This window comes from Colossoma macropomum, unplaced genomic scaffold (assembly GCF_904425465.1).
Source record: "Colossoma macropomum unplaced genomic scaffold, Colossoma_macropomum, whole genome shotgun sequence".
NCBI lineage: Eukaryota > Metazoa > Chordata > Actinopteri > Characiformes > Serrasalmidae > Colossoma > Colossoma macropomum.
In genome coordinates this window covers 32,801,473-32,822,364 of record NW_023494788.1, presented here as the reverse complement: position 1 = coordinate 32,822,364, position 20,892 = coordinate 32,801,473, and the positions used below count along the sequence as shown (strand labels likewise).

General features: G+C 39.1%; 1 long non-coding RNA gene across 1 annotated transcript; it reads right to left on the bottom strand.

The window, feature by feature from the left end:
- Nucleotides 1-5,591: 5,591 nt before the first annotated feature.
- On the bottom strand, nucleotides 5,592-14,223 carry LOC118807267. The gene is made up of 3 exons (XR_005007189.1): nucleotides 14,180-14,223; nucleotides 13,470-14,046; nucleotides 5,592-5,891 (listed from the first exon to the last, which is right to left on the bottom strand). It is a non-coding gene; the product is annotated as an uncharacterized LOC118807267 (long non-coding RNA).
- Nucleotides 14,224-20,892: the final 6,669 nt, after the last annotated feature.

Genomic DNA, 20,892 nt, shown 5'->3' with positions numbered 1-20,892 from the left:
AGTCCATTTTAAATGAGCTCAGGCCCAGAGAAGTTGGCAGCATTTCTGAATCCTGCTTATGTATGGTTTCTTCTTTATGTCTTCTTTATGAGCCTATGCAGTGACTTCCACTATAGAATCATGTCTGCTTTTAATGCAGTGCTGCCTGAGGACCCCAAGATCATGGCCAGCAAATGCTTGTTTTCAGCCTTGTCCCTTGCATGCAGAGATTTCTCCAGATTCTCTGAATCTTTAAATGTTATTATGTACCATAGATGATGAAAAGCAAAAGTTCTTTGCTATTTTATGCTGAGAAACATTACTCTTGAACTGTGGATTTATTTGCTTGCGCAGTCTTTCACAGGGTGGTGAACGCTTCCTTATCTTTATTTCTGAAAGACTCTCTGAGATGCTCTGTTTATAGCCAATTATGTTACTGCCCCTGTCTCAACTTTTTTGGAACATGCTGATGGCATCAGATTTAAAATGGGCATATAATTTTCAAAAAGCAATACAATTTGTCAGTTTTAACATTTGATATGTTGTCTTTGTACTATTTTCAATTAAATATGGAGTTTTAATGATTTACATATCATTGCATTTTGTTTTTATTTACATTTTGCACAGCATCCCAACTTTTTTGGAAACGGAGTTGTACATCATACATCAATAACACCTCAACATTCTACCAATTTGGACAGCTGTACCTATAAATTGAACCACTTGGCTCCACGCACAACATCTATGGTGTGTCTAATGTAATTAATGCACCATGTGCAATGTATGCACCCTAATCTTTGCTATCAACTACCAAGCTCAAGTACATCCCATGCTGCCATTCTTTGCAATTAAGAAAGGAGACTGAAAAGGACAGATCACCTCTATGATAAAACCCTATTATGTCTTAATATGACTCTTTATTTCCTCATGCTGTCTAGCAGATGTCTTCCTATGTTACATGGTAACAGGGACACTATAAGTAACCTGGTTCTTACCCTGGAGTACAGTACAGTGCCTCAGAATCAGTATTTCACTTTGAAAACACATGACCTTATGTACTAATCAATTGATCAACTTACTTTTCATTGCACTTGTAAAAACTGTAAACTGTTACTTAGTTACCTGGGGTCCTTCCATTAGCTATGCTTTACTGTAATAAAGAGATGACTAATGCATCATTAAGTAAAAACCAGAATTTCCTGAACGTCTGCTCATTAAAACATCACAGATGCACCATACATACAACAACCTCTGCCAGATGGAAGGAACCAAGGCTTCAATCTCAGTGGTTGAGCATACACTGATTACAGGTACAGTCAAGTGCCCATTAAAGACTGATACGAAGGCAGTGAAAACCAATAAATTACCCTGGGGTACCTTCTTCCAAGCTTAATGCTCCAACTATTGTAGAAGAGCCTGCAGAAGACCCTAAAACCCTCTGGCTAAAAGAAAATGCAAACCTTGACATATAAAGTTGAAACTGACTTGTTACTGAAAGCCAGTCTATCTGCTAAGGGTATCTGTCAATTTTTTACACTTCAGACGCTACCTTCCATCTTTAGTCATAATCAACAGTGAATATGGACCATGAGCAGCGACAATCAGTAGAACACGATAACTCAAATTAGCAGAAATCTAAAGGGATTCTCCTACGGCATCGTATCTTAATCACACCTGTATCTCACAAATCTCTGTTTTAAACACGATTCTTCATGGAATCAATGAATCATGAATTTCTTTGCGTTTTATAAATGAGTATGTATCAGTATGGGCATTAAAAGAAAATTCCCAGAATTCATATACTGGTGCATCCCTAACTCAAATCATTCTTCAGTTACATCTGTAGCTATATTATGAATTACATATTATTATATAACAAAATTGCTAGTTTGCTTAATTTAGCACAGTGGTCTTCAGGGTTTTCACAAGCCAACACATCATTCAAATATTGATTTATTGAACAGTAAAGGAGTATGCTAGCTACAGCCTTCCAGCTCTTTATAACCTAAAGGCTGTTGTTTAAAAGTCCTTCATAATAAAAATCTGAAAAACACAAAAATAAAAGGTTTCACTAACTGTAATAGTTGGTGTCTAGTTGGAGCGCAGTTAAATCTTTGATTGAGAAATATAAATCCTGTACTGCTTTCTCCAAATATTTCCTGACAGGATTATTCTAGAATACAAGAGTCTACAATCCTTTAATTCAGTGAAGGAGTACCTTGGGTCCCAAATCAATATCCCCAGGCAAGGCCAGCAGCCATTTTTCTCCCTCTACTATTTTCTCTCTTTGCAATGGAGCGGCCATCTTTCTTAAAGGGACAGTACAGCAATATACATATAGAAACAAAGTAAGCAACAATATAACCAACTTTGAGCTAGTCAGGAATATATGTAAACAGAAACAAAGAGCAAAAGGGCCCAGTAGTTTCTTGTGTCCCTCTTGAATTTTAGTAGAGGTGTCAATAAAGTCACACACTGCGCTCAGATCTGCTAAGATAATAACACTCTATCTCTTCTGTATCTCATCTCCTTTTCTTATGATATACCTCCTAAGGAAATTTATGAGAATAACTATTAGGAATTATTATTTTAATTTAGGCAAAAAATACATCATAATGACAAGAATAAGCCTAACTAACTAACTTATGCTGATAGATGCAGAGTGTGCTAAGAAGTTTCTATGCAGTTTAGTATGTCACTCAGTAGCAGTTTTGTATTTCCATTTAAGATGTATTTTGGAAAAACATTTTTCTTTTTATTTTAATCATTGAGTAGTTGGGCTGTCCTACTCCTATCACATTACCACATTATTAGTATAAAAATTTTCCCCTTTTCATTCTAAACAGATACAGAAAAGTATGTATTACTTTATGTAAATGTTTTTGAAAGCACTATGTTTTTGCTGCATCTTTCCACTGAAATATCGCCTTGCTCCAACTACTCAAATTCATTTATTCAGTTCTAACCTAAAAGCAGAACTCACCACCCATCTAGTTTGTTTCATAAATTACAGTGAAAATTTCTATGGTGACAACACCTTACAACACTCAAAAAATAACGAACAGGGACTCACAAACTGAAAAAAATGTTGATATTAAATAAATTAATTATGTTATTTTTGAGTAACTGGTTTAGGTAAAATGAACAAAAATTAAAGAAGGTGCATTTGAACGAATAAAAACTGCTTATTTTGATCCAAAGAGATCTCTATTCAAACAAAACTCAAATAAATTGCACTGAATTGTTTAAATTTTGTTTCATCAATAATACTTTATGTTGAAGTAACAAAGTGTCTATAGTGACTCTATTCTTTTTGACTGAAATTTGTGGCATAACTATAATTAAGTTTATACAACAATTTATTCTTTGTAAGTAGTGTCGTGGGGGCCATTGACTGTCCATGACTGTAGCTTTACCTATGACTTTCTGTACACTTAGTACTCTCCCATCAACTTTCATCTGTTAAGAGTGTGAGGATATCACAAATTGTGCATAGATCTGGGTCTAATGTAAAGAAGCAGCAAATGCACTGGCCTCTACGGATGAGCTACAGCTTCAAAGGAACTCGATTCACAGGAGCTACATTTCTTTTCCAACATTATCCACCTTTTGGAATGCCTCCTTCTGAGGACAGAAATGAAGCATGAAGAGCATCAAGATTGTTGTGGATTGCCTATGTTAGCTCTCAAATAGAGCAGCAACAATTTTGGTAAACTGGTTGGGCAGATGAAAATCACTACACTACACTCCTGTGTGTTAGCCGTAAGGCTTTCTGTAGGATGCTTCTTGTAGAAAATGTTTTTTGCAATTTAGTGAGTGACCAGGGTTGTCCACACATCGTCATGTAGTATGCATACAGAATTCATCTGGTGCAGATCAGTCTGGATTAGTACCTAATGACTGTAACCTACATATATGTTCTAAAATGCAGAGCAGCATAAGCTAGGAGCATTTCTGAACACTCTGTATGCCATATAAGTAACACAGCTCTCAACAGTACCTGACCTATCCATACTCCACCCACAAAGGTGCTCTTTCGTGCACACAACCCAATTTTGTTCCAAATAGTGTCCATTATTACTAATAAATGGCTTTATGAATTTATTTTGTATGCATGCAAAAAGTCACACTGCTAGGACGGATTTAGCTGTGGATATAGCTACAGATAGATATAGTGTAACATATAGTTTTTGTCATATAATTGAGTCAACATTAGCATGTCAAATTACTGTATATTTTTTATACTCTGTGCAATAATACCACTACCGCCTTGCATGTGAATCACAACACCACATATGCTCAACAACTCCGGTTGCTTCAAAGAGTCTACCATCCGGCCTGATAAAAATCTAGGCAACACTGACTTTGGTTTGGTAGCGCAGCACTTTAAGCTGTAAATTCAACCAACTTTATAGCGGTCTAGTGTGATTATTTCAGATGTTCAACTAAGAGCTAGAATTCATTTTAAGTTTCAATGTTCTTTCAAGCTTCTCCAATCTTGCAACAGCTGACATGAAACAGTGCATTTGTGAGTGGAGCATGGTTGGGGAAACTGAGGAGTCAGACTCATATTATTTCATTTGCTCTTTGATAACAAGACTCAGTATTACATTTGGAGAACCAGCTGTAGTCTAATTCATTGAGGTAATATTCTAGATGAAGCCCACAAAAGAGCTGCTATAAAATGCCAAAATCCCACCACTCTACACGGAGGTGTTTTCTCAGGTCAGTGCATTCATTTGGACACAGGTACAGCTATGCTAATTCGGTTCGCTCCAGACGGGATTTGGAGGAGGCAAAAGCCAATGCAATGAGTCCCAGCTGCTCGGGGTGGATACAGGCCTCTTGTTTCAGCGCTGAGGCGTCAGCTCTTTGACAGTTTGGCATGCCCAGGCCAGGCCAGACCCTCTCTCTCTCTCTCACACACACACACACACACACACACACACACACACACACACACACACACACAATGCCGGGATGTGAACGTTGCCGTAAACCAAAGTGACAACGAGCGGAGCTGCGAGCACACTGCTGTGTGATGGAGACGCTGGGACCCATCAGGCATCAGAGAGTGCAAAGAGCGAAGCTGACACCTCAAAAAGGGCCCAGAGTACACACACACACACACCATCTGAGGACTCAAATCAATCCACTCATTTGCATCCAAGGCTCGGGTGCTGGTGATCTGACTGACAGGTCGTGATGGTTGGCTGCCATCCCCTCCTCCACTGCAGACTGAATTCTGTCAAAAGCCTTGAAACCTTATCCCAGCTTCTATTCAATTTAAGCTTTAAGGGGAAACTATTAATCAATAAGATAAACCTAAAGTCAAGTTAGTAAGATGCAACTTTTTTGTAGTAGTAAGAAAGTTGATTTAAACATTAACCTGGTTAAATCCAAGTAGCCTTGAAAATATCCCCCCAAATTATGCATGTATATATGCATTTCAAAATATGTATCTTTAAATATATTTTAACACTTATAATACACCACAACCAAACAACAGAGCTTACCAAAGACATAAAAACCTTATGAATTAAGAAAGTGTAATATAATGTAATATAATATAATATACATAATATCAAGCATAACGTCATGTTAATAGTCATATTACATGGTCATACAATGCCATATAAAAAATAGGTGCAATAGGTGTAAGCAATATTCCTCACTTGCATTCATTTCCTTCTGGCAGAAGCACACTTTAAAATGTCCTTTGACTGACGTGCAGCATTCCAACAGCATGAAAATGGACAGCAGGATCGAGTGCAAATGTACAGTGCGGCCCACACTGTAGATGAAAAGTGGCGTATGCGGCCATTCAGCGTCCCCTAACTCTCTGCTATGCAAGGTCAGCCAATCAATAACTCAAGTTCATGTAGACTAGAGGTGACCAATGACTATGCATTCTGGGGGAAAGAACATAAACACACACTGACAGTCACACATACAGCATTTCATTTTTATATTTTTAGGTAAAGAAGCTGAAGTAGGCTAAAGAGAGTAAACAAAATGGATTGAAATGGGGGGGGGGCAATATGACATAATGCTATGTCAAAAGTATATTAATTATCATCATCATGACTTCCAGAACACTGAACAAATGCATTTATCACAAAAAGACTTAGATTTAGAGCCTGTAAGCAACAACAACAGCAAATGCATGATTACTACATAACATGCACAGAAACAAGAAGCAGATTCTTTTGTTTGTTTTTTTTTTCTTTTGTTCTTTCTCAAAGGAGAAAAATCAAGTTTATACAATTTTCCCCTTACATTAAATGTAGACAATTAAATGTAGATATGTTTGGTGTCTGAAGTTTGCTTTTTCAGCTATGACCCTCAACATGTCTTGGCTGACTGACCACACATCAAACTCTCAATTTAAAACAAAAATTACTCAGTTTTTTTCAGCACTTTAAAATGTAGCAGTACTGTTTTGCTGGTGCGTTTCGTCTGTTCCAACTTGTTTGTAAGCCTCTAAAAAATGAATATCGTGTAATATACCTTGTATCCAGATATTATATTTTGCCATGTGCCTCACCCTTAAACAGAAATCCTCATTCTGTTTTGTTGACAATAGTCATAATCATTCTTACATAGCGCTTAAGGTCAATGCTACAAAACACAACCAAAACGTCAATAAAAAAAAAGTTGGATACGAGGCAGTGTTACGTGACATCGGCGGACTCCGTGCATTAAAGAGCCTCAGCTGTGCAAGCCTGCGTGGCTCCCACTGCAGTCCTTTTTTAAGCTGTGCATACAAATGACAGATTCTCCCGCCATGTAAATAAATTATTAAATGTAATCCCTACGATCCCTCTTATTCTGAAAGCACACAGCTACCCCGCCACCCCCCACCACACGCACACGCACAAAATCCCACCCCCCAACCTGCCACACAAGGCCAGTGTTTCACGGGTTCTCCAGAGACCCGCTCTCCGATAACGCCTCGACATAAATTCTATCCCCCGATTAGTATTCCACTCAGCTGGCGGGATGAAAACCGACGCAGCAGCTCGAGAGGTGCGCGAAAGCACACAAGTCATATATCAATGACAGCCTTCTAAGTACAGGATTGATTACAAAAAGTTAGCTTTATTTAAAAACAGATTAGGCGTATTTTTTTCTCTTTTTTTCTTGCAGCGTAAGCCAGAAAGTGCTGAGGAGTTTGTGGTTGTGTCATGTATTTTTTTTCCTCTCATTAGTCAGAGGTACACATGTGGGTGTGCGTGCATACATTGTGTGTTTGCAAGAAAGCCTACTTCAGTTTTGCTATAAGTAGACCTGCCTTTATTGTCATCACTTATCTTCACAGATGAGTTTTTCTTGGTGGCGTTACACATATCCATCAATTCAGAACCTCTCCAACACGGGGTATATATAAAAACAAGTAAAGATGAAATAAAAAAAGACAACAGATACCGTCATGCTATGTAGCAGGCCATGATATGAGACCTTTATAGAGGCATATGTGGAGCATCCTTCGTGTAGTGTATTAAAGGGAAAAACAGAATTTTCCTTCCTTTTTTGAAACTACTTTGACATAGTATGTAAACACAAAGTTTTAAAATGTTCCACTCACTCCCCAGTCTAAACAATCTGTATACTGAACTAAGCTGCAAAAAGAGCTCATTTTGAATTCACTATTTTTGTGAGGTCACAGCACATTTACATATATCTGCTCATTCAACATATAGCAGTTTAGCCCTGCCCATTCTTGCTTAAGTTATAAAGAGTGTTTCAGCATGGCCCACTTTTGAATGAAGCACAATATAGGGCAGCCAATCAGAACAGAGGTCATTTACATATAAGTCTTAAAGGCACAGTGACAAAAACAGCCTGTTTAATTCACTTTTTAAGTCATGTAAAAATGAATTAGGACTGTTTTGGGTACATAACTTTGCATAAACATTATAAGTGGATGTGGAAGAGAATAAACTACAAGAAAAATGTAGGATAAGCAAGTGGTGTATGCTTTGCTACATTCACAGAATATAGCTCTAGGGGCTTGCTTTAGATGTTGCTGTAGTGAAAAAACATCTCACATAGACATGTATCATACATCAGGGCAATAGCTTGAATCTGAAACACAGTACATGCACAGCATTCTGAGCCAAGATTGCTACTGTCTTACAGTACACTTACATTCATCTGAGAAGGATTAGAACATTGTCAAATGAATACTTAAGATGGATGGAGTTCGTGGACTGTGAACAGTTTTCAGAGCATATATGTAGAACACACCACCTACAGAATCACATACATTCTGATCTGTTCCTAAAACAGATTTTTTCCCTGTTCTATTTTTTTCATAAGAATACACGATTGTGGCCCCTCTGATTTCATAGCCACCCAGCTAGCTGAAGCCACATAGTCAGACATTATATATGAGACTCTCAAGGCGGAGGAGAGGAAAAAAGAGGGAGGGGGAGAAAGAGAGAGAGAAGGGAGGGCTTATGCTCAGGTAGCCAGAAAGCAGTGAGCAGTGAAGGAAGATAGTAAAAAGAGAGGAGGGTGTAGCGAAAGAGAGAGAGAGAGAGAGGAGAGTGTTCATGCATTAAGAAGCTGGATTTTCTTGTCAGAGAGATGGAAGCGGGGATTAAGTTATGGCACAGTTCAGACAGAGAGGAATTGGAATCTGATGAAATTAGTCAGGGGGAAGAAAAAAAAGATGACTCTGCAAACAAATGAAAGACACAAATAATATCAAACATAATGACTAAAAAAGACGGATCACCCCCTAATGCAAAGGAACGATTCCGATGCGATACAAAGCGGCGTTGGGAAATTAATATCAGCGGGCATTAGTTTAGCTCAAAACATGACCCCCGGACTAAATCCCTCCCTCCAGACAGACAGACAGACACATTTTAAAATAACCCTTGTTTCAGTCCCTCTCTACTGCTGGGTCTCCTGCTGTGCTGTTTTAATAGGGAAAATTAGCCAAGCAGAAAGGTGGATCCTGTTTGCTATGCTTGACTGTGCACTCTCTGTTAGAGCTGGGAGAGCAAGCCAAGCTTCTCTCTCTTTCTCTCTCTCTCCTTCTCCCTGTCTCTCTCTCTCCCTCTCCCCAGCTGAGCTCCAGCTCCCAGCTGCTGCCCTGTGCCACCAACACCCACCAACCCAAAACAAACGCACACACAGACACAAAAATACAAACGCAAGCACGTTATGGCTGCATGATAGGGACAAAGTACCAGTATTGTGACTATATTGCGGCATATTGTGATAGCAATATGCCTTGCAACATATTAAAAATGCATTTGTGAATCAAAAATATAACATTGTTAAAGATCATCCTGCATTATTGTGACTAAAAATAACTTACTTTTGCACAAATACAAAATGATAAAATTAGGTATAATTTTCTAATTTTCTAATTCTAATTTTATCTAGACACTTTTAAATACACAAGGCTTGAAATCTGTCTACAGCATGTAGGATTAAACATAAAGAGAGGACAACAGACAATCATTGCTGAACTGCACACCCACTTGAAGGAATCATGTTGCAAACAACAACATTGCTGAGATATGGTACAGGAAGACCGTGAGAACAGGCAAGCCTCAGAGCAAAAATGGAAATGAAGCTGTAAGGCCTGGTTTTAAAATGTAACAACAATTATCAAAATGGAAAGGGAATCTTCACAGACAATCACAGGAAGGGAAAACAGGCTGATACAGGCTGATATTTGTTTTATAAATAAAAATAATGCGTGGCCACAATTTAGTAAGGAGTGGGAGCAAGATAATTAAGTTGTGGCCATGACTTCATAAGGCATGAGAACGAGATCCTAATGCATGGCCGCGACTTTGTAGCGTGTAAAAATCATGTGTCCTTAGCTGCAACACACACTACCAAGTTCCAAACTGCCTCTGGAAGCAACGTTAGCACAAGAGGTGTTTCATGGAATACATCAGAGAGATAACTATATCTAATGCCAAGCTAATGAATAAGTCTTCAACGCTGAATGCATAGTGCCAAACAAAAAGTTTGGCTGAGGAGGAATAATGGCCTGGGGTGGTTTTTCTTGGTTTTGTTCCAGTGAAGGGGAATCTTATTGCTACAGCATATAATGACACTGAATAACTTTAGGATGAATTGGAACACTGACTGCAAATCAAGCCTTATTGCCAAACATCAGCAACCAATGTCACTAATGCTCTTGTGGCTGAATGGAAGTAAATTTCTGCAGTCTTGTCTAGTGGCAGTCTTGTCTAGAGGGGATCAGCTTCATATCAATGTCCATGGTTTGGAAGTGAGATGTTCATAAAATATGCATGGAATAGATGTTCAGGTATCCACATACTTTATACTTATATATATATATGTACTACTTCTGTATCGCTGCTGTCAGAACAAAACCTTGCATCTCCATTTTTGTCATTTTTCAGTTTTTGACATTATTTGAAAATACCTGTTATCCGTTTCATTATGTGTAGATTTCATGATGAATGAACCAAAAGAAATGACCCAAAATTACTGGGGAAAAAAGTCTGGTTCCATTGACTTGCATTAAAAGTAAAGTATGTTTTTTCCTTCTCCTGTAAAGTTAGCATTTTGGAGATACAATGTTTTTTTCCGACAATAGCGGCACTGGGTGGCAATGTTTGCCCTGTACTTGCTAGATGAGGACGGTTTAGTTTAGTATTTGGTTTTAATAAATACTCACTGTAATTCCAAACTCATCTTGTTTCCTTCAGATGAGTTTTGGCATTACTGCAAAGATAAATGAACACAACAGTAGACTATGCTCAACTAGGTTGCCATTTCTATCTCATGGGTATTTAAAGATTGACAGAAGGAATCCAGATCTATCCTGTCCTTAATGCACTGAAAACAAAGCAATCATTTTATCACTAATATTAGTTTTAGTTGGTTTTGCAATGTAGTTTAAAACTGCCATTTTAATTTTTAAAAGTTAAAAGAAACATTTTTTCACTGCTAATTTGGTTATAGTTTTCATCAACAAAAATAACCCTGATGCACACATGCCCAAACCTTCATCTTCACACTGTTTGCGATACACATATACGCGGACAGCCCTCCCAAGTGCCACATTTAGTTCCATTTTAACAAATTCTAACAAGAAAATATTTCATTGTTATAAATAAACATAACACAGAGTGTCATTGATGCAAATCATCCCTCTTTTTCCCAAAACCTTCATTTTAAAAGAAGCCTTTGTTTTCACTCGATTTTTATAGTTAAAATAGTGACAATTTCTGCTTGGGGTTCTCCATGTTACCTGATTGCTTATTCAATGTCTTATTCAAATACCTGATAAAGTAAACAAATGCTATGAGTTACGATATCCACATATTCTTCTAATGTTGCCCCACCCATCACCCCGAAGTGCCCCCAAAGGTATGTTTCAGAGCTGTGGGAAATGCTTCATTTATCAAACCCTCTGACTATTGATACAGCTTTGCTATTTCCACATTTATTCTCTCTCTAAGGTTTTTAAATTCTATTGCCTAGTTAATAACTTACATTATCGCTCTACCCATAACATACATTGCCCAAACCCCATACATCAATTTAAATACCTTGCTCAGTTTGTTGAGCAGTACACAACACTGCCCCTGCCTTATTCACTCATATACACAAGCACTTTATTTCCTGCACTTCTCTCTAACACTGATGGCTGCCATAAGAGAAACCAAGAAAAGCAGAAGGATTTGGCACATCTTTAAATGCAGTGAGCTATGCGAAACAACCTAAAAACGCAATGAAAGCGCGCCCGCTCATATCAATCAGATCCCTAAATGACAGTAATTCATATTGTACAGCAGATGAGAGGAAGACGCAGGCCCTATTTGTTACCAGCGAGATTATCTTGCCACACAATACTTTGCTCACTCCGCAGCACCTGATTGCGGAAAAGGCTGGAAGCGCATGCGAGACTCTGTTATTGGCCGATAACAAATTGAATTTTAATCTCGGTGCCCCGTAGCCTTGCATCGCATTTGCGGGCAGGAATTGTAATTGATATTGTGGCACCGAGGGGATTTTTCCGACCGGCGGGATGGCTGTGCAGGGGCTGTGGAGCACAAGCTCCTTCTCCATCTTCCCTTTTCCCTCTCCACTCCTGCTCACTCACAAAAACACTGCTTAGCAAACACACACAAACATTGGTACTATCTTTGTGGGGATTTCCACTGAGTGGTGTAACACTAGCTGAATAATGTGCCAGCACCTAAACTGAACCTTAACCTCGGTAACTAAAAGGAAATCTGCCGGCTCATTTTAGTTTTTGGAGAAAAAAATATTTTAATTTCATGTGAGGACCAGCCGAACATTCAAATATCCTCACTTCTACAAAATGTATGTTTTCCTTTCATTATAAGGATATCTTGTCCTCACAAAGGCCTAAATACTAACACATGGATATACAGTCACACTCTCTCTCACACACTCTCTCTATCTGGTCATCTCTGCATGCTAATTTTCCGCTGACTTGCTTTTTCCGAGAACATCCAGGTCACTCATACTCAACTTAAAATGAGAGAGAGAGAGAGAGAGAGAGAGAGAGAGAGAGAAAGCGGCCTGTACTTTTCCCTCAGCCATCTGATGTAGTGTTTTTTAGCTGAACAACCCTTCCCTTTGAGCCTGGGCCCTTCCTGTGGGGTTCCTGAGAGAGTTCTGAGGCAGCCCTATCGGATGTGAGTTACAGGGGCGGCTTCCTGTATTATTCTAGCCCTTTGACTGGTTATCTGGCTGCTGTCACTTACTGCTCCTAGCAGCCCTGATACCCCCCCACCCACCCTTCAGCCAATTGACAAACGCACACAAAGACGGCTTCAAATCCCTCAATCTGCTCCCTGCTCCCCAATTAACCGAAGCCCAACGCACCCCTCAACCCACCACCCAGTGCAGAGCACCGAAACCCCCCCTCCCGTTTATCAGGAAATTGATTTGCAGGGCTGAATGGAGGTATGATTTTTTGGTGACGAGCGCCGGGCCTGAATGGCACAGGGGAGCCCGGGCCCAGGGATGTGTCGGAGGGGGTGAAAAGCGCCTTTGTTCTGGACGCCCTTGAGCCCGAGACAGCTGACATCTTCAGCACCCCAGCTCCACACAATCTCCCTTTTCACCACACTCCCTCCTTTTTCTCACAGCCAGAGAGAAAGAGAGAGAGAGTGAGAGAGAGAGGGAGAAAGAGAGACAGAAAGAGAAACAGAGGGAGAGAGAGAGGGGAGAGTGAGAGAGAGGGAATGAGGAATTGGAGTGAAAGAGATGAGAGTGAAGTGTGAGAGGAGGAAGAAGAAAAAAAGCAAGAGAGCAGACGTGATAGACTGAGAGAGAGAGAGAGAGAGAGAGAGAGAAAGAGCAGCAGCACCATCAGACAAATTACTCCTGGCAAATCCACGAAGGCCAGACATGCCTGCTGCAATACTGATCAAATAATGAAATCTGCAGATCTGGTGCTGCTACATTTTTCACACTGCTGCCTCTCATTAGCATTAGCGCATTAGCATCACCTATAGATCCAAGGCGGCTGGCTTTCGGGGATGCTGATCAACACAGGTTCAGGGCAGCCCGTGGTCCTATCCTGTACAGGTCCGGGTGGGGGGGGTGACTAATCTGGGATGAAGAGCACAGTGACAGATTAGCCACAGTAATGGGATTCCATTTTTCAACACATTTTCCAGTCATCTCTCAAAAGCCTCCTCATAGAGAGGCTGAACTATCATTATTCTTTGTGTACACAATGCGACACAGTAGGCAGACGGTGTAAAAATGTGTTTAGGTTAAAAAGACACATTTGCCTAGCTAGTTACGGTCATCTCTTAAAGCATTTTCACATTGCATGAAGCAGTATTTACATGACAGAAGGCAACCTTCCAGATGCAAGTCATATCTTTCAGAAATGGACCCAACCAGGGAAGTGATCAGTATAGTCAAAGGACGAATGGTGTAAAATCTTTTCTCATTGTGTGTGGGAAGAATTCCAGCATTTTTTTTCAGCCCCTTGTATTCTATGTCAATGATTGACACTTTCACTTCCCGTCGAGGTCTTTGCTGTACGGCTCACCAAGTACAAACTGCCAACATGCTCTGCTCAAAGAAAATGAATTGCTTGCATTAGAATATAAAGATAAATCACACAGGTTTATATATAGCAACTATTGATCCATGCTGATTACAAATACAGCACTGAGATGGTAAGTACGGCAGGCCAGTCTCTTACCACACAGGAGACTGAAGTGTAAGCAGGCAGCCGCTCGCTGTAGCTGCTGCAGTGTGTGTGTGTGCATGTGTGTGTGTGTTTGCATTGTGCTGCATCCATGACAACAGGGTCAGAGTCTGGCTTTAAAGCTATTATGCTAAGAGACCCCGAGCAGAATACTAATGTGCAAGTCCCGTGGGGGAATCAAGGGAAAGGATCAGTTATTCAGCGAACTGTGACCAGCAGGGCAGGGAGCACCAAAACCCAGCCAGCAATGGACCACAAGAGACACAGGCTTCGACCCACTCGCAGAATAAACCCAAACTGCCCATTGTCAGCCAGTGAATTCAGCTCTCTAACTTCAGAACTCGGAGAAAGGAATCGCAGTTTAGAGGAATGAGTCAAAGCTGTGCGGAGCTGTTTGCCTCTCCTTTCTGAAGCTGTGATATGGTGTTGTTTATGGACAAACATGTAAAAAACATGGACAAAATACTTAAAATACAAAGTCTAATCAAAATGTTCACATACAATATATTTCACCCATTTTCTTCTATATTAAAATGTTAAATGGATTAACTATTACTAGAGTTGATATTCCTGGAGAAATATCACTTAAGACATGACATTCCTTAAGTATTGTTTAAAAAGAAGGTTTTTGTACTGCCGGTCAGATCGACCCTCAACCTGAACGTGTGGATGTTCTAAAAAGGACACAGTGTGACAGTGTGCCGTTGCCTGGGCACCGTGCCCAGAGGACTGGCATGAGGCCAGCACGTCTGTACCCTGTGCCCGCTGGCCTGGCACTATGCCCACACGGCTCCAAGAGTACCATACCTTAAAAATCAACCTCCCTCCGCCACCATGCGCCAACAGGCTGAGCTATAGCCGTCTGACACACTGCCTGAGCTAAAAAGAGATAAACTGCAGGTCGTTGCAACATCTCACTGATCTGTGACCAGTTTTACTGGTTATCCATGAAAGCTTAAAGCTGGGATTATACGTAGACGTGGAGAACAGGATTTCCAGCTTTTAGAAATGGTCCGACAGAGTAGCGATTGTTACAGATATTAGATCAGAGCCAATCATTTACTAACTGTGCAGCAATTACCACGTGTAGCAATCTCAGATAACTTACATGTGCTGAAATGGTCAGTGGGAGTTACACAGCTGACGAAACATACAAATATCTATCACCTGCATAGGTCTTCACAGATCTCTACCACAGCACACCTTTGCACAGCATATGCATTCCAATCATAAGACAAGAAGTACAATACCGTAAGGTAGAATGTGAAAGCAATCAGAAAAACGAATTTACCAATGACTGATGCTAAAGCTAGATAATATTTAAAACCCAATTTCCATGCAAAAAGGTTTATTTTAACTAAGTTAGGTAGTTACTTAGGTAGTCAGCAAAATCTATCATTTTATCTCAGTAAAAAAGAGCGGGGCAAGATGAGGTAGGGCTACGTTGACCCACCCCTTGTATCCAGGCAACTGTGAACAAATATGTGACCACATTCAAGAAGCACCCATCATTTCTGTCAAGCTATGATGGACTGAAGCATAAGGGAAAATATTTTTTTTTCTCACACATCAGGTAAAAGTATTACACCAAAGCAAATGGTCTAAAAATATACATCATTCTATTTGGTGATTTACTCACATACAAAAACAGTAATTATTAAGCTAAAGTTAAACCCTGAATTACAAAACTCTGCAATTTTTCCAAATAGATGGCTGAAGGACAAAATCTGTCAATGCTCTGTGGTTAGCTGAGCCACCCATGATGAACAGAACGTTGAATAATCTCACATGCTCAAGACTTTCCTAGGTGTGTTGGTTCGTGCAGTCCAATGACAGAAATAAATGTTCTGTTTAGAAAGTCTGAAATTATAAGAAATACTAAGGGAGGAAACAAATTGTTATTTTTCATTTAAATAACTGAATAATAAAAATAAAATAAAAATAATCTTTTTTATGTAATGCGACTGTAAATTAATAGCATTACGTAAGATGATATTCTATTTGAACATTTTTTATTCAGTTATATTTTTTATTCATTATTTTATTATTTTTTTTCTTGAAGCTATACTGGTGATATTCCTCATTAACATGATAACATTAAAACATGTTAAATATAAAATATTTTTGTAAATTTATATTTGTTAATAAAACAAGAATTATTATAACAAGAACAAAAAGAGTTATTTAAAAGTATTTGAAAAGAACTACATATTATTATAGAATATTATTGTTTAATAAAGAAGCAAATGATTTGTAGTTAATGTTAATTGATCTATTTCCCCCAGATGGCCCCCACTGACCGACTTGCCTCCATCAGCCACAGTTGTCACAAGAGCGAGATTTCTGGTTTAAAGACCAGGAAAATTCCCTTTCTGGTGAAATATCTTGAAGGTGCAAAGAACTTCAGAAAACTGATTCTACAACTGCTTTGCAGCTGGTTTTGGGGCGGGCAGGGTATTTGAATTAATTTCTTTTTTCTGATAGCGGGCAAATGCAGAAGGAAGCAAGAGTGCTAACATGACTACTAAAAAGCTGAATATCTTATTACAACCACACGCCTTTGATATGTGTCTTAAAACCATCAGTACAATGATGACAACTGATTATTTGAACGACAGAAATGACTAGTCCAGGGGTGGGCAACAAGCAGCTCTTTTACTGCCCTGCTGCGGCTCTGCAGCAGAATTAGATTCTTAGGTAAAAATAAAATAATACCTCTGCAGTAAAATAAAGCTCTGCGAATCATTCAAACAGTTTTAACAATAAATGGTCTTAAACGCTGAAGGTAATATAGCCTATATCTGCTAAACAACCTTTAACCCTGAAGGTTGCCGTGCAGACTGCTGGTCACCAGAGCAATGCAGACAACAATCTCGCCTTGCTAGCAGCTAATGAAATGGCAAAGAGAAAGATTTAAGACGAACATCGATAATTTGGAGACATACAGACTTATTTGCGTTTATAAGCACTCCATTTGGTTTCCTGATACATTTAATCTGCAATGAGAAACTGTCAAACACTAAAAAGCTGCAAAGCTGAAGTCAGCTTCACGTTCAAATTTTTCCGCTCCACCTTAAATGGTGTACCAGTTGGTAAAACATTTTGTGGCTCCCAAGGTGGTCTGATTTTTGTTGAAAGGACAAAATGGCTCTTCTTAACATTTGGGTTGCCGATTCCTGGGCTAGTAAAATGAGGACATCAGGCTGAAAGCTAAAGTTAGCAATGTAACCTCATAGCTAGTTACCTTACCTCAGTTGGTTTCTGCAATTGAGTTGAGCCTTTAATAAAGAAAAATCTTGTTTGACAATCAAGAGTTATAGTAATACTACCAAGTAGCAAGTTTCTCTTCGCTTACAAAAATTACATTGCATTGGAGCTATGCAGTTGGGTTAACAAGTCCAAGACAAGTGTCATCACCATCAGACAATTGGTTGGAAAAGACACGAGTTGATGGTAATGACAACTCCCTATTTGGCCATTTCTTATATAGTATATTACCATAATTAAATGTAATGTACTTGAATACTGCCTAAAATAAAGTCAAACGTGCCCCAATCGCCCATTTATTATCATTGCCGATTGTTATAGATGCATTTAAATTGATAAGAAACATGCTGAAATAAGGATGTGTGTAAAGATTTACTAAAATTTGGCTCATCTTACTTCATTCTGGGGTTCCAGATGTTGAGGAGACAGCGAGTCAGATGTCTAATGAAAATGATAACACATCTCGTCTTTTAAAAGATGATGTCCAGCGTGCAAACTGTAAGAATTTGCTTGAGGCAACAGTAAAAGTTAGGCTTTGTTGGGAATTGGAAGTCATGTCTTTCCTTACAACTTCATTTACATGAACAGAACAGAAACAAAAAAGAAATCTTTCTAAAAGTTTAGCTGGCTAAAGTCACTGAAGTCAAGTTCGCACAATCTGACTACTGTAACTGACAAGGCATCTCTAGTTAAGCTAACAAACCATCTGGTGGTTAGCTAGCATGTGGGTACAGGCTGCATTTGGTATATAGCAGGCTGTCAGTTTGCCGGAGGGACCTCTTTTAATTACTCAAAGACAAATTTTTCAACCTCTGTGAAGTACTGCAACTGTTCATGAACATTCACCTCAAAAACAAAAAAAAACAGCAGTCTTCAACAGCACCAACTGATTCACCTCTGATTGTAGGTCCTCACTCCTTCCCAGTTCTTCATGTATTTGCCACTGTAAGATAGTATTTCATTTGAAACCCAAAAGTTGCAGTAACTTTAAGTTTTATTTGTCAATTCCCTGACTTTGTCTTTTAAATAGTCCACACATTTACAGGGTTGTGTATGAAGTTCTCGTGTATTTCCTTTAACTCTACACTGAACCTCTAGCTGGCTACCCTAATTACATTCATGTGAACTGTAGCAGCACATGCTGCCACATAAGTTTGTTATTATCAATTTAACAGTAAGACAAGTGGCAGTGAAGGCAAAAGAATCTCAAACCGTTCGCTAACACAGTAGCTAGCTAGTTTAAGATGCTAACTTAAGCTGACGCTGATACTTATATTTAATCAATAACTGTAGCTACGTTTCTGAATTAATACTGTATCTAATGCTGCCAGCTTATTATCGACATATTACCATTTACCACAGAGCTGCTACAAGCTCGAACCCACTCTAGTCATGACCTTCTCTCTCTTCTCCCTCACTGCGACCCCTCTGCTGCTGCCGCAGTCTGTGAGGTGACGGTTAAAGTACCCAGCATGCAACATATTTTGGAAAAAAACGGATAAAGTACAGAAAGTGCTGAAAAGAAAACCAAATCAGACTGCACGAAAGAATAAACCATGACCAATGCTGGTAAAATATAGCTTTGGTCAATATATACTAAGTTAAAGTTATCACACCCCATCCTTGATGTCAATGCCACTGAAATTTACACTACTTTAAAATAAATTAATATTGTCTTGGCGCTGCCCCTGGACTTGGGCCAATTGGGAGAGCGAAGAGGAGCACGTAGAAAATTCCCAGAATGCCATGCACATTACTGCAGCCTTTATTTAGTAAAAGTTAATGTTTTAAATGTTGTTGTTCTGACAGATGAAGGGTCTAAAGTTTTGGTTGTGTTTAATCTTTTCAGCTATTCGCGTGTCTGAATTGACTTTACCGTCTTCATGCGGTGTTTGGCTGTTGGTGACCTACAAGCTTTTCATTTTTCAGTGACAGAAAAAAAAGCAGAATAGAGAAAAGTACAGACACACCTCCAGCGATAAGTGTAATAACAAAACTATGAGTTTTTACTTTGTTTGCTGTTATGTGTACACTTTTGTAGATTCTACTGGTACTTTGATTAGGCCTATTTCACTCTTTCTATGTTGAAACCAATGATTTACAGCTCTGTCCTCAAAACAAGAGTGTCCCAAAAGTGACCCAAAGGTGTCCCTCACATTGGGCCTGTTTAAATCTTGCGTTAAGATGTGATTTTGGTGATTGGATCTCGTTCAGATTTCACTTGACTGCATGAAAGGTCAGGTGTAAACACCCCAAGATGCATTGTGAGTAGATTACAACTGGATCAATCAAACCACTCTGAGAGGTGGTCAGAGACAGATCTTGACGTTATTTAACAGAAGTGTAAATGGAATGTGTTCTTGTTATCCGTATACAATTACGTGAGCAGAAATGCGTCTGCCGAGCAGGTGAAAGAATAAACAATGAAATGAAAGATGGAGAATAGGCAAGGCCTTCTTGCACTCCAAAGCCTTCTTGCACTCCAGGCCAATTAAAGTGTCCAGACCAAGCTTATCCACTATTACAGTAATGGGGAAAGAGTAAGCAAACGTAAAATGGAAATAATGACTTGATTTTTACGCAGTGTACATTCTGGTCACATTGGGGACACATTTTAGTGAAAAATGTAAATGGAATCTGGCATTTTTTCTAATATCTCTAAAATGGCTAAAGACATTATTTCTGAGGAGATTAGATAAAAGGTAATGCATTAAAAAGAGGAAAGTAAAAGCAAAGTAAGTGAAAAAAACATGAGTTTCCAAAACTGGAGTTTAAAAATGAGTAAAAGATACAGAGAAAACTCCAAGAAGAAACTAAGAGGAGACTCCAAAATGCTACTTAAACATTTGTTCTTTGAAAGGATTGGGAGAAAATCAAGCTCCACTCTTGCTTCAGATCTGAAGAAATCCACAGGTGTTTCAGTCCATCCTGAAGAACAGCTCAATGTTATGGGTCTGAAAAGATGCATAGCTGTCAAGAAGCTGTTACTGAGATGAAAAAAAATATGGCATTTACACCAAAACTGGGCATCTGAGATGTGGAGTAAAGTTTAGTGGACTGATTAGTCAACATTTGTAATTGGGATTACTTGGATTGTGAGAAGCCAACAATGCAAGCAGCGTCTTCTGAGGATATTATGCCCTGGATGTCTGTATTACTGGCTGGCAGAAATCCCATGGCTGACATCTTCCCTTAGGAATAGTAAGTTTGATGGAAGTCTGCTTTCATTACAGTGTAGCACTCCATTCCTTCATAATACTCAATATCGTGATACATTTATAAACAGTTTTAACTGAACATTTTAACAATGTGCATGTGTGAGCTTGCTAATGAGACATAAGATCAAAGAAAAAGACATAAGAGGATAAATTGGAGTAAACAGAGGATTCATTTTGAGAACAAGAAAGCCTGCTCAATTCTACTGAGGATTATGTTTACTT